The sequence below is a fragment of the Excalfactoria chinensis genome, chromosome 8 (assembly GCF_039878825.1).
Source record: "Excalfactoria chinensis isolate bCotChi1 chromosome 8, bCotChi1.hap2, whole genome shotgun sequence".
NCBI classification, from domain to species: Eukaryota; Metazoa; Chordata; class Aves; order Galliformes; family Phasianidae; genus Excalfactoria; species Excalfactoria chinensis.
In genome coordinates, this window is record NC_092832.1 from 27384314 (window position 1) to 27397148 (window position 12835).

At 46.7% G+C, this 12835-nt stretch overlaps 1 protein-coding gene across 2 annotated transcripts in view; it reads right to left on the minus strand.

The window, feature by feature from the left end:
- Positions 1-12835, minus strand: part of NEGR1 (neuronal growth regulator 1) — a 184840-nt gene that overhangs the window by 20640 nt on the left and 151365 nt on the right. The gene's annotated exons all lie outside the window — the stretch shown is intronic.

Genomic DNA, 12835 nt, shown 5'->3' on the forward strand with positions numbered 1-12835 from the left:
AGCTCAGGCAGGAACCATTGCTTTTACTCTTGCAAAATCCCAGAGGGATGATGGGGAAACCCCCACCCAGCTGGGAGTACCAGCGAGGGGGGGCTGGACACCAGGTGAGCACCACGGGTGTGCAGTGGAGGTATGAGGGGTATGGGGTTCATGAGGTCGCAACACCCACTGCCACCAGCTGCTGAATGCTGGTAACAGTGTTTGCTTTTGATACTGCGTTGCTACAGCCTGTCCCAAAACACAGAAGAGTGCCACCTGCGCAAGCAGACACTGGTTGTGTAGGTGACACTCAGATCTGAGCTGCAAAATCTGTTGACTCATCAGCACTCCACCTCCTTCACGGAATCACAAAAGCATGAAACACCCCAAGGTGGAAGAGCTGAGAACACCATGGAGGGATTTCTGGGCCTTGTTTATTGTATGGAGTTAAAATGACCCACAGTCTGCTGAGACAATGCTGAACCGCAGCAAGAGAGAGCCAACAAGGTGCCCATTAACAGCAGCACACAAAGAAACAACACTATGATCAAATTCATTCTAGATGTTAAAGCTTCCCCTTTTGTTCCTCCAACAACTTCCAGCCATGACTAACTACAGGGCCTGGCATTCCCCTCCTTTCTCATTAAAAAGGAACTTTCCCTGACAAACCAGCATGACAAATCAACATTTAATGCATTGGAAAAGGCAAGCTAGCAAACTCAAGCATAATGTAGGTGGTATTTCGTTTTAGCATATTAAAAGAGTTTCCCCAAGTAAAGATAATTTGAATTTCAGTGGCTTTAAAAGCCGGTGGAAAATTATGTAAATCTGATTTGCCGCATATGAACCATCACTATGTTTGTAAAGCTTATTAAATCAGAGCTGCATTGTTTCAGCACAAAGGTGCTAGGTGAATTAACGGGGAAAGATATGGCTACTTGTGTCAATAACAGGAAAAGCTGTGGCTCTCAAGGCTGGTTGACCAGTCTTAGGATCACAGAATCATTTGAGCTAGAAGGGGACCGCTAAGGGCCATGTGGTCCCACTCCCTGCAACAAACAGGGACACCCACAGCTCCACCAGGAGCTCAGAGCCCCATCCCTGACCTTGGGTGTCTTCAGGGATGGGGCATGACTTGATGTGAAAGAAACCTGAAGGAGGAAGAGGCCCAGACATGAATATGGGGATGGACTCCAAGCTACCGTGAGAGGACGGCGTTTCCAGGGAGCCCTGTGCCACCTCCCCAGCCCCAAACCGCCTCTGCTCATGTGCACTGCTTTCCCTAACTCAGCAATTACTCCACGTAACCCTGAGGGTTTGCCACACTTAGCAGTTGTGGAAGTGTTTGAGCGCACTCTCGGCACAGATAGGATTACACTCAGACATCTCTCCTGGTAGTGAATATAAAGGAGCAAAGTAATGCTATATCAGTATCTCTAATTAATACAAGAGATTAGGAAAAGTACTGTGCTGAAATGTGTAAACCAACATTTGCTAACACCCAGGGCTGCATTAACCAGAAATAATTACAAGCTCTAATGCTGAAACTGGTAGACAAAAGCATGGACCTCTTTAGGGTGTCTGAATAAGCAAGAGTAATTCTGTTAAATGGATTATGCAGAGAGACGTTAATAAGCATTTCAGTTAACTATATTCAGGTTAATGATTTATTATAGGAAAGCCTTAATAGTTTGTATGCAAGACCTAAAACACACAGAGAAGGAAGGGATAAACTAACTCAAGGTCAAAGCAGTAAGGAGAAGATGAAGGCTGGGTTGTCAAAACTGTCTGTTGCAAGAGAAGATGGAGAGACGGCAGCCCCTGAGGGCTCACCAGAGTCCCACAGTCACATCTCCAAGCACACCGATACCTGAAGGCAGCCTAGGATGGATGGCTGTGGACGAACCATCTACAAAGGCTGCATGAGAATGCAATGGATTGAGGGTAGGGAGACCCTGAGGAGCCCAGCCCTGGGATGGGACTGCCTGGCCCTGGCCCATATGCAGCCACAGACCCAGCAGGACACCCACTGTGTGGCGCAAGATTCACTTGCTCAGCTAAATTGATAAATCTGAACCTTTCGTGGTTGTAAAAGGGAATACAGAGAATCTGAGATAATTGCTCTGTGGAAGTAGAAAACAATTATTTGCTACATTAAAATATTAAAGCTTAGCATGGTGAACACTTGAGATAAATATGCCGTCAGCAACACTGAAGAGAAACACTGCCCTGTGTGTGTTTGCACATATCTCAGCATATGCACTGAAAATAAGAACAAATTATTCCTTGCTCAGCCATGAAGACCTCCTTTGTGCCATGCTCTATATCTGATTATGAACTGGCAGGCTACACTGGTTCAGACAGAAACAGTGTGTCTATAGGGTTAAAGCCACAGGGCACTTAGCTCAGCCTCCAGAACCAGAACTGCTCCACACTGGGCATCCAGGTTCCCCCTGCATGTGCAGAGCTCCCCATCCTCCCAAACACACACCTACAGGTAACTCATGCTAAACGTTGTCAGCAGCAACGTACCAATCTAAACACAGCTCAATAATATACACAGCAACGCAGACTGTAAGTCAGATGGCTTTTGTCTTTGTGTTAATGCAATGGAGCGTGTCTGACATGCTCTGCAGTTGTCAGGACCAGCACTGGCAGGTGAGCACTCAGCATCTGTGTGCTATTAAAGGCCCAGAAAGTGGAGTTTTGGGTGAGGGATGCTGAGAAGCGCCTGCAGAAGGCTACTGATTGTCCTGATTCCTGCTCACAAATAACTCTCTGGAGCAAAAGTACTTCCAAAATCAGCCAAAATTCCTAACAGATTTTGGGTTAATTCAAAGCTTTTGCATGACTGCAGTATTATTTTCCCATTGCACGTCTGTGCCCTGCCAAGGCTGTAAGCAGGGCTGTGTCAGCGTCCTGCTGGGATAGCAGGCAGACCCCAGCAGTGTGACAGCTGAGGGCACGGAGCGTGACCCTGCAGTGTTGGGGACGTGCCCTGGCTGTCTGTGTGGGCCTCCCAGAGGGCCAGGCACACGTCCCTTTGGTTATTCAACCTCTACATGTTTACAATGGACACTGATAACTCAGGAAAAATGGGGCAGTGGTGCTGGGAGAGGCTCACCAGCAGCAGCCCGAGTGCATGAGCCTGTATTTATGGTAACCAGTGCAAATAATGGATCCCTCCATACTGCTGGCTGCCCAGTTGTTTCTTCAAGTGAACATCTTTGGGTATTTGCACCACCAGAACTGTGGGGCCCATGCAAAGCAGGCTCATACAAACCCTGCGGATATTACTGACATGCTTTTGGTGTAACTTCAAAAACAGAAATGTTTTTACACCCTGATACGCTGTTATATATGCTGTTATACGCAGTATATCTTTAAGGGAGTTCCATTTAGACACAGATGGATTTGATCATATCAAACAAAAACCTTCCATTAAATAACACAAAGGAAAGGAGTCCTGCTAATACGTTAATAGGATAAATGCAGCAGGCTCTGAACACAGACTGCCTCAGTGTTTAGCAAGATAAAACAGTACAGCCCCAGCACACCCGATTTCTGCTGCAAGCAATATTTCATAATACCAAGAAGTATTTATGAGGAAAATCACTGCGACTGGATAGAATAAAACTTGGCTTTATACATCATCCTTTATACTCAAGTTATCTCAGATTTCTTTCCATGGAAGAAATGTGAGTCATATCAGAGCAAATAAAGTGTCCTTTAAGAACCTGAGAATTCCTGATTTATATCAGCCTCAAAGGTCAGAGACTGCTTTTGGCACAGAGGAAACAACAATGGCAGCACAGGGATGAGCCCACACCACCAGGTCCCCACATGGTCTCCAGGTGTCACCAGTAATGGGGACAGAAGACAGCCCAGTGCTTTGCTTGGGGGGCACAGCAGGGCTAGCGGTCATAGAATCATTAAGGCTGGAAAAGAAAGTACAGGTTGGGGGAAGACCTGCTGGAAAGGAGCTCTGCTGAGAGGGACCTGGGCGTCCTGGTGGACGACAGGTTGGCCATGAGCCAGCAGTGTGCCCTTGTAGCCAAAAAGGCCAATGGCATTCTGGGGTGCATTAAAAAGAGCGTAGCCAGCAGGTCAAGGGAGGTGATCCTCCCCCTCTTCTCTGCCCTGGTGAGGCCTCATCTGGAATACTGTGTCCAGTTCTGGGCTCCCCAGTACAAAAAAGACAGGGATCTCTTGGAAAGAGTCCAGCGGAGGGCCACAAAGATGGTGAAGGGCCTGGACCATCTCCCCTACGAGGAGAGACTTAGGGAACTGGGTCTGTTTAGCCTTGAGAAAAGAAGGCTGAGAGGGGACTTGATCCAGGTTTATAAATACCTGGGGTGTGGGAGCTATAGTGGCGAGGCTGGTCTCTTTTCAGTAGTGCGTGGGGACAGGACTAGGGGCAACGGGCTGAAACTCCAGCATAGGAAGTTCCGCACGAATGTGCGCAAGAACTTCTTTACGGTGAGGGTGACGGAGCACTGGAACAGGCTGCCCAGGGAGGTGGTGGAGTCTCCTTCTCTGGAGATATTCAAGACACGCCTGGACGCCTACCTGTGCGACGTGGTGTAGGGAGCCTGCTTTGGCAGGGGGGTTGGACTCGATGATCTCTAGAGGTCCCTTCCAACCCCTATAATTCTGTGATTCTGTGATTCTGTGAAAAGATCTGTGAGATCATCTAGTCCAACCACTATCCACCAGTTGGTAGCACTGAGCCAATGTCTCGCTGCCTTCCAAGAAGGAGTCCAACTGTACAGCTCAGAAGCAGGAACAAGTCCTAAATCCCATCCCCCATGTCCTCCAGCATGGGCACCTGGTCTGTCCCAGGTTGAGCCAAGCTGGGATCTGAATGTAACTGCTGCATGAGAAGGAGCTGCAAGCATTGCAGAATTCAGGTCAAACTCAACCAGTAATCTGACCCAAAACCAACCAGTTTAATAAGGCCTCTCAAAGCAGCTCTTTAACAAAAATAGCCAACTGCACGCTTGCTGGGAGAACAAGACTTGACTCTGTGACAAGTCCTTGGAAAAGCATCTGTGATTGCAGTGAATCATCAGTGCTGTGTTGCTACAAAAGGACAAATATTCCCTGGGATGTGTACATACAAGTGTGGGCTGTGCTGTGGGGCTGCTGCTCCGCTCCAGGGCAGCGTGCGGTGGGATGGCTGCCTTCGTGGACAGGCAGACAACAGCCTGAGAGCACCGAGAGACACTCAGCCATGAGGAAGGCCAAACAGCAGGCCAGCTTAAAGCCCAAGGAGCAGGCAGAGTGCTATTGGGACACAAGGACAGCCCTGGAGAAGGTAAGGAAGTCACATTCCTGGTTTGTGGCAGCAGAACCGAGCTGCAGCTGGGGGGGCGGGAGGAAGAACTGAGAAAAACAGCACTGGGTTGCATGGAGGGTGAGGGATCCGGAGCACTGCAGGCTTTTAAGAACAGTGAGGATAAATATCTGCTAAAAGTGATGCTGTGTGTGCAGCTGCTGTCGGCCATGGGAGGAGAACCTTCTGGGCATTCTTTTTTTGGTTAGTGTTTTTACAAAAACACCCAGGAATGCATCACAGTTAGAGAGTAGGCAGCTTTTGTAGAACCTGAGATACAATACAACAGGATGACAAGCAGAGCAGGGGGTGGCAGGTAGCGCAGGGCAGCACAGCCCAGCCTGCAGTGGGGCAGTGCATGGAGCTCCCCTTCCCTGCCCAGGAACTGCCTCCAGGTTCTCCCCTATGCCTCGAGGACATGCTTGTGCCATGCAAGATATTCAGAACACTTTAAACAGGTCTTTAATTCTCATAGAAAAATGAACACTGCTGTAGAATCTGCAATTAACCTCTCAGCTTATCGCATCCAGCCCTGCTACTGCACGTATCTTGCAATGTCCCTCATCTATACTTCCAGATGTCTTACAAGCCTCTTCTGACAGTGGAAGGAAAGGAACGAGCAGAAGGTTTCCCCCTCAGGAAGGAGCCCTGTGTTCCTGGGTGCGTTCAGCTGAGGCCGTCTGACACTGCCTGGCTCCTGCAGCCCTCCTCAAGGGCTGCCATCATCCCCAACTCTCCTTCCCCTCTCTCTCTTTACAGAGCAGGAACAACAACAGATTCAAACACTTGACATAAGCTTGCAGTTCTAACCCATTTCTTGGTGGGACTGGATTTTGAAGGCCTATAATTATCAGCAATGTTCCCATATTGGAGCTATGAATAAGCCAAAGGGCTCTATTGTTTCTACAGCTTGAAATAAACCCCAGCTTCCACTTCCTTTGAGTCTGCCAGGCTTTTCTCACCTTCACAAGTGCTAAAAATAATTTACCCAAGGTGTTTTAAAAAAAAAAAAGTTTTAGATATATATATATATATATGAATATTATTTCCTGTTCTATTTCAGCAGTAATCTCTTTGGTAAGGTTATCTTCAGTGACTCAAATAACTTTGCCTTCAAACAAAAGTTATTGCTTAGCCCAAAGGCCAAGTGGAGAGCACCTTCTGGAATCAGACCCACTCCGCCTCTTCGGAGCACATATGAGAGAAGTTGAATAAATACAAGTTAAATACAGCTCGATAGTCATTTTCATATGATCTGACACTGCATATTAATGAGCACCAGCTCATATTAACACCAGCTAGGATTTTATTAGTGATATGCAATGGAAAGTGCAGCAAGAACAGCAGAGCAGCAAAGTCCCAGGCTGCAGCAAGAGATGGATTGCTCAAATGCAATAACTGCAGGAACAGAAATAAAGAAAAGAAGCTGCTTACCCTTGGAAGGCCTCAGATAGGCAGGGATCTCCAGTGAGATGCCCTCACCTCCACTACCAGCCCTTAAATGATGGCTGGGAAGGGGTGGATCCTGGCTCCAGCCCTTCCAGTCATTCAGGTACATCGCACTGCATTGCATTGCATTGCATTGCATGCACCTGAGCTCCCCTGGGCTGGCCCTGCCTTCCCACCAGGTGCTCCATCACTGCTTCAAGCCCTGACTTAGCATTTCTGCTATAGTGATACAAGGCCAATTTAACAAAAATAGTCCACCAAACAGTGACAATTCTATCTATCTCCACATTCCAGCGGAAGTTGGGGCTAGCAAACCACAGCCTGAGATGCAGGCATGGCACAATGCTGGCTCACACGCATAGCTTATCTACAAGCAACTCAAGGTGAAAACTAGCCCTAACAAAATCCCTTCCTGCTGCAATCCCCAAACCCAATCAAGCTGAGCCTAATTGCAGGTGTTTCCACTAATGCTGTGCCTTACAATTGCATTGTACTGCAATAAGAATGAGATCAGTGTGAGCAGGCTGATGGGTGGCAATTCAGCTCAGTGCTGGGCAGCTCTGGGCCATTGGCACCCCTGGGTTCCTGGCCTTGTGCTCACTGCAGTGCCAGAGAGAAAGGAAAAAGGAGGCATCGTGAGGAGAAATACTGGTTTTGCTATCAGGGCATTCCTGTGGATGCCTCAATCCTGCTGAATTTCCTGGCTAAAAAAGCAGAACTCCTTGAATTGAGAACTGGACTGATTATTTTGGAATACCATATAAAAGGAAGGTGATGCCTTGATACAGACTTGTGCAAATGGAATAGCACAACATAAAGCAGCCTAGCAGCAGAAAAATAATTGAATAGCACCAGTGAGCTCAGCAGAGGCACCGAACGCAGCTTGGGTTTGCCTCTGCTACAAGAAAGATGGTTGAACTGGGCTGATTTTTAATTACGGTGTATTTTCAGCCGTCATCCAGAAGACAGATGTGCAGCTCCCAGAATGTCATTATTGCCTCTGGTTTTGGGAAAGATGCTGCTTTCTGTGCTTATGCATGCAAAACCTCACATTCTGAGTTCAGTAAAAAGCGGTGCTTCTGTTGAGAATGATGAAATCACTTTCAGATCAGTTCTGTAAATGAGCCAACTACTAAAGCCCTCCGTTAATTGAAAATCCTTCCTTGTAACTGATACCAGAACTAATTCCATTGAGCCTATTTATGTGCGATCTTAATACACCAGGCAATTATAGGCCCCATTTACTGTAGGCCTGTGTGACGTCCATGGCTATGTAACCCTGGAGCTCAGTGGCTAAATATGGATATCACATTTGTTTCCCAGATTCTGATTGTAGAAAGGTGACTTTTTGTGTGCCTGGAGCACAAAATACACACTGTCTTTGAAGCACATATAGATGCTAACTCTTCTAGTTATTATCTTTCTGTTTGAAACTTTCCCCTTCATTTGTTCTGCGATGGCACAAGTCTCTGGTTTGCCATCAGCTGTGCTGGGAGCACACATCCCCATGTCACCTGTGACACAGCCATGGTAAAATATCCTTTTGGTTCTTTGAGTCCAGCCCCTTTTGTTTTAAGTGGAAGATGTGGAATAGCAACAACTGTAGAAGCAGAGTGGGATAGCGATTGAAAGGAATCATTCAAAGGGAACAAATTAATCGCAGTTTCCTGCTGTTGTGCAGCATTCTGCTCATAGTGCCAGTTTCAATGTGTGAGGATGGGTCTGCCCTCCTAGCGATGTGTCTGCAGCACACAGCTGGCCTCAGCTTTATCACCTGTCATGACAACAACCAATAAGAGCAATCATCATGTTAGCTTAAGATGCCCCATCCCTGCAGGCATTCAAGGCCAGGCTGGATGTGGCTCTGGGCAGCCTGGGCTGCTGGTTGGTCACCCTGCACACAGCAGGGGGTTGGAACTGGATGAGTACTATGGGCCTTTTAAACCCAGGCCATTCTAGGATTCTATGATATGATTCTATGAAATAGGAAAGAATACACTGAGGGTACAGAGCTCATGTCTAGAGCAGGCTGATAGAGGGCTCTGCATGGAAATGCAGAATTAAATGGAGGAGATTTGGTCACAGTCTTCCACTGGATGTGTCAAACACAGCTTTGGAGAAGATTACACTGAGACAACAACAAAAAAAAAATCACTGGAGAAAGCACTGGGACAAGCAAACAAGCTGTATCTTGCTATTCCCCATGCCTGCATTATGGTCCCTGATGTGGGGCACCCAGCTCCCATCCACACAAGGTCTGGAAAGGTCTCCAGGTCAGCCTGGCCAAGAGCTGCTGCTGCCTGTATCAGATAACCACGCTCACATCTCCATGCCAGGTGGGCGGCTGCTGGGTTGGCTGCAAGGGATCGAGTTTGAAGAATTGGCTCAGCTCAGAAGAGTGATGTTCTGACAGCAGCTGTGGGGTTACAAAGCCAAGACACAGACGTACGGGTTGTTCCAAAAATAACACCTACGGAGTGCACTACCAGGTACTCACACTTGGAATTCTGACAGCCTACAATAACTGCCTCCCTGACAATGTTCCCTTCATTTGTAAGTGTCACATTTAAGAAAAGTAAAAGCATTTTAATGCGACAGAGAAACTTGGCATGAGAGCTAATTACTTCAATTCGATAAATTTCTTTTTGGCTCATCTGCATACTTGACAATTATTTATGACTTCCATCGGCAATTAGGGGCTGAGTCTTACGCTGAAATATTGTAAATAGCTTTGAAGACTTTTGCTGATCCTTCTAACTTTCCTTGAGAGGAGATGAATTTATTATTAGAAGATAATATGTAAAATATTTGTACTCCTGACCTCTTGTAAAACATCCCTCCTGCATTTAAATGATTGGTTGTCAGCATCGCTTTCCTCACAACGAAGCGAGACGCTGTAAATAAGAGCTTGAATTAAGCAGCGTATTAAATCTACGCATTCAGTGACAACCTTTGATACTCCCCATATATCTCTGTTGGTTCTGCTACATTCAGCTATGCCATATAACATCATGAATTATAATATTTTTACACTGAACTTTTACAGCTTCTGGCCAATTTGAACATCATTCTTCTGCTCTTGACAAAGGATATCAAGTTGCAGGTTAGTGTGTGGTTTCTTGCCTTTTTGGTGGCTGTGTATGAGAAAAGGATTTTCTTTTGCTGGAGGAGCTGACAAGCTTTGAGCAGATCCTCCATTGGGGAAGCTGGCAGATGGTTTCCCAGCGTTTGTTTTCCATCCAGCTATTCTGATGGATTTCTCAAGAACTTCCCTGGCATTTCTCCTGGCCGTCTTTCCTCACTGCGCCCTGGTTATACAGGCACATTAAATACCAGTTGAACTCATGGCAGCCTGCTGAAGCACAGCTATCGACAGTCAATTCATCATCAGTAGCACTCTCACAGAGCTGTAGTGGTCACGAGGGACCTCAAATGCTGTGATAGATGAAATAAGTAGCAAAGCCAAAGTGTTCAAACTCTAATTCCACAAGAGTTTGAACACAGCTCTACCTCCAGTGACAACTGACCAGATCACTATTATTTCCTGAGCGCACCCTGTCTGTCAGTACTGCTTAATCTTCTTCTTTGTAATGAGGATGCCTTAAGTAGAAGGACACTGGATAAGTCATATACATAAAAGAGATCTACAGCTTGCTGGCATGTGAAATTCTTCTAATACGTATTTTTATGGAACTACCAGCACATTATGTGCTTGGCAGCATAAATAAAAGAATGTGTTAGCCTGGCAATTTCACATTTACTACATTAGTTAGTAAATGCAACGGCCACCCGTACTCTCCTACGATAAAAACTGCTGAGCCTTTTCATGAAAGATGATTGCAATTTCCACCGGTCTGTATATGCAATAAAGAACCATAACTCATCAAAAGTTGAGCTATTTGCTCTTAAGATAGAAGGCCATTTTTCCTCAAGCACTTGACACCGCATTAACTATTCATGAAAGTTGAGTGTTCAAACACCGCCTAAGTAAAATTGTTTCTACTTTTCAACTTGATTGAGGTCTTTTCTGAGCTAGACTACACAGCAGCCAGCAAAAGGATTCGTAATGCATGAGAAATGCAGAGACCGTCCAGGTACTGCAGCTGTGAGCTATTGATCTGCTGGAAAGCCTGGTTCCTCCTCCAAAATTGATTCATGATAACTGCCTCCATTTGGGTCAAACAGTATTTAACCGCTTGTAAATTTTAATTAAATGATTTGTCACTTTGAACATACGGTTTGTCATCTTGCAGCCAAGCCATGTGTCTTTATCAGAGAATGACTCAAGGGGAAGGCATTCGTCTCCCCTGTCACTTCACCCCCATTAAGACAATTTGCTGCTGTGCAGCACGTGGGGCTGCAGGAGCAGCCTGCAAGCTGGCCACCTCCTACCATACAACCCACATCACCCTTTTGTCTTTAGCATATGTTTAACTCTGCATACCACAAAGCCTTCTGCTATAGCAAAGCACTTAGCAAAGTTCCTTTCAACAACACACTTTCTCTTTTTCTCACGCATAAATCACACCCGCACTTATTCAGCTGCCCAGGTATCCCTGTACCTAGGAACCTGTACCCATGGGGTGCTGCTTCTAGGAGCGGAAACCTGCTGGCTGGCACCAGAAGCAAGGTTTTATTTTATTGGTTTCTTTGTGGCAGTGTAACTCACCCTGCTGCCAGTGTGACTGGATATGGAAACTTGGTTTCAATTAATTTGAGCTGTCTTCAGTGTGCGCGTGTTACCCGACACTGCTGTAAGCATATGAATTTCATGCACATCCCCCTCTCTCTGAGATAAGGTTTAATCCTTTGAGGCAGACAACCTCTTGTTTGTGCAGGGACACAAGCTGTTGCTTTAAAGCTGCCGCTTTAATTCCTTTATTTAAAGCTGCTGCTTTAATTCTGGGGTCCACCATCTGCGAGCTGAAGACTTAGAAAACATCCCGTAAAGTCCAGACACACAAAAAAAGGGCAGGAACTGCTTATCACAGAGTCAAATTCTGCTTCTTTTCACTAATGTGAATCTCATGATAAGAAGTGTATCTCTTGAGAACAGCATGCTAGCAGGCCACAGACACAACCACATCTACTTTGTGCTTATTATTGCTTTTTTCTCACTACACAGTAATACACTAATACAGTGCTAGATGGAAAGAGCATTTGCTGACGTTAGCATGAGCATGGTGAGTCAAAGAGCTGCTGGTGCCCATGCTTGGGTCAGCAGGTTGAGACCGAGCAGTGTGACTGCAGCCACAGCCCAGGGGTGTGGGGGACAGCCTAGGCTCTAACCAACAGGACACTGCAGCCCTGGGCCCCACTGATGGGACCCATCAGGCCCTGCCCTCCAGGTGCTGCTGCTTCCCAGGCTGCAGTTTTGCTGCCAGAGGTGGATTTGGCATCCAGAGGCTTTCCGGGTACCTGCCTTTCCCACCTGCTCTTCAGCTTAATCCAGAGGATTTTGGAAGCATTATGGCTCAGCTCTGCATGTGTTATCATGCAGAAGAGAGAGAGGAAAAAAAACCAAACAGTCGAGATTTTTCAAAGCTGACTGGGAGCTTTAGGAATAAAACTCCTGTTAAGGCTGAAAGCTTTGAAAATCTCTGCCTGTTAGCATAACATCTGGGACAGGGCTGTGCCTCTGGCAGCCCCCTCCCCTCCTGGCATCCCACCACACCAGCAGTGATGCTCACAGTGTTCCCTGCATTGTGAGCCTGTGTTGCAAAGGGCCCCTCGACTCCAACTGCACTTTGAAGCAGAAAAATAAAGCACCAAAAAGGTTCTTCAGCACCCTCACGTTGCAGGTGAGCTGCAGCTCAGCTCTTTGCATAGCGGAGCATTTTCAGGCAGCAAGCCACTATGCTGTGCATCCCCTTCGGTCCATGGGAAAGCAGCACAGGATGCCAGAAAAGCTTCCCAGCCTGCCAACGGGCACTTTTCCCCTCAGCCATTGATTTTGGCACTAAGTCAGGATTTCAAAAGGCAGCACGTGGCACTGGGCAGGAATGGCAGGAACCTCCCAGAGAGTTACAGATATCATATGTAGAAAAAAATAAATGGAGAAATGATGTATGC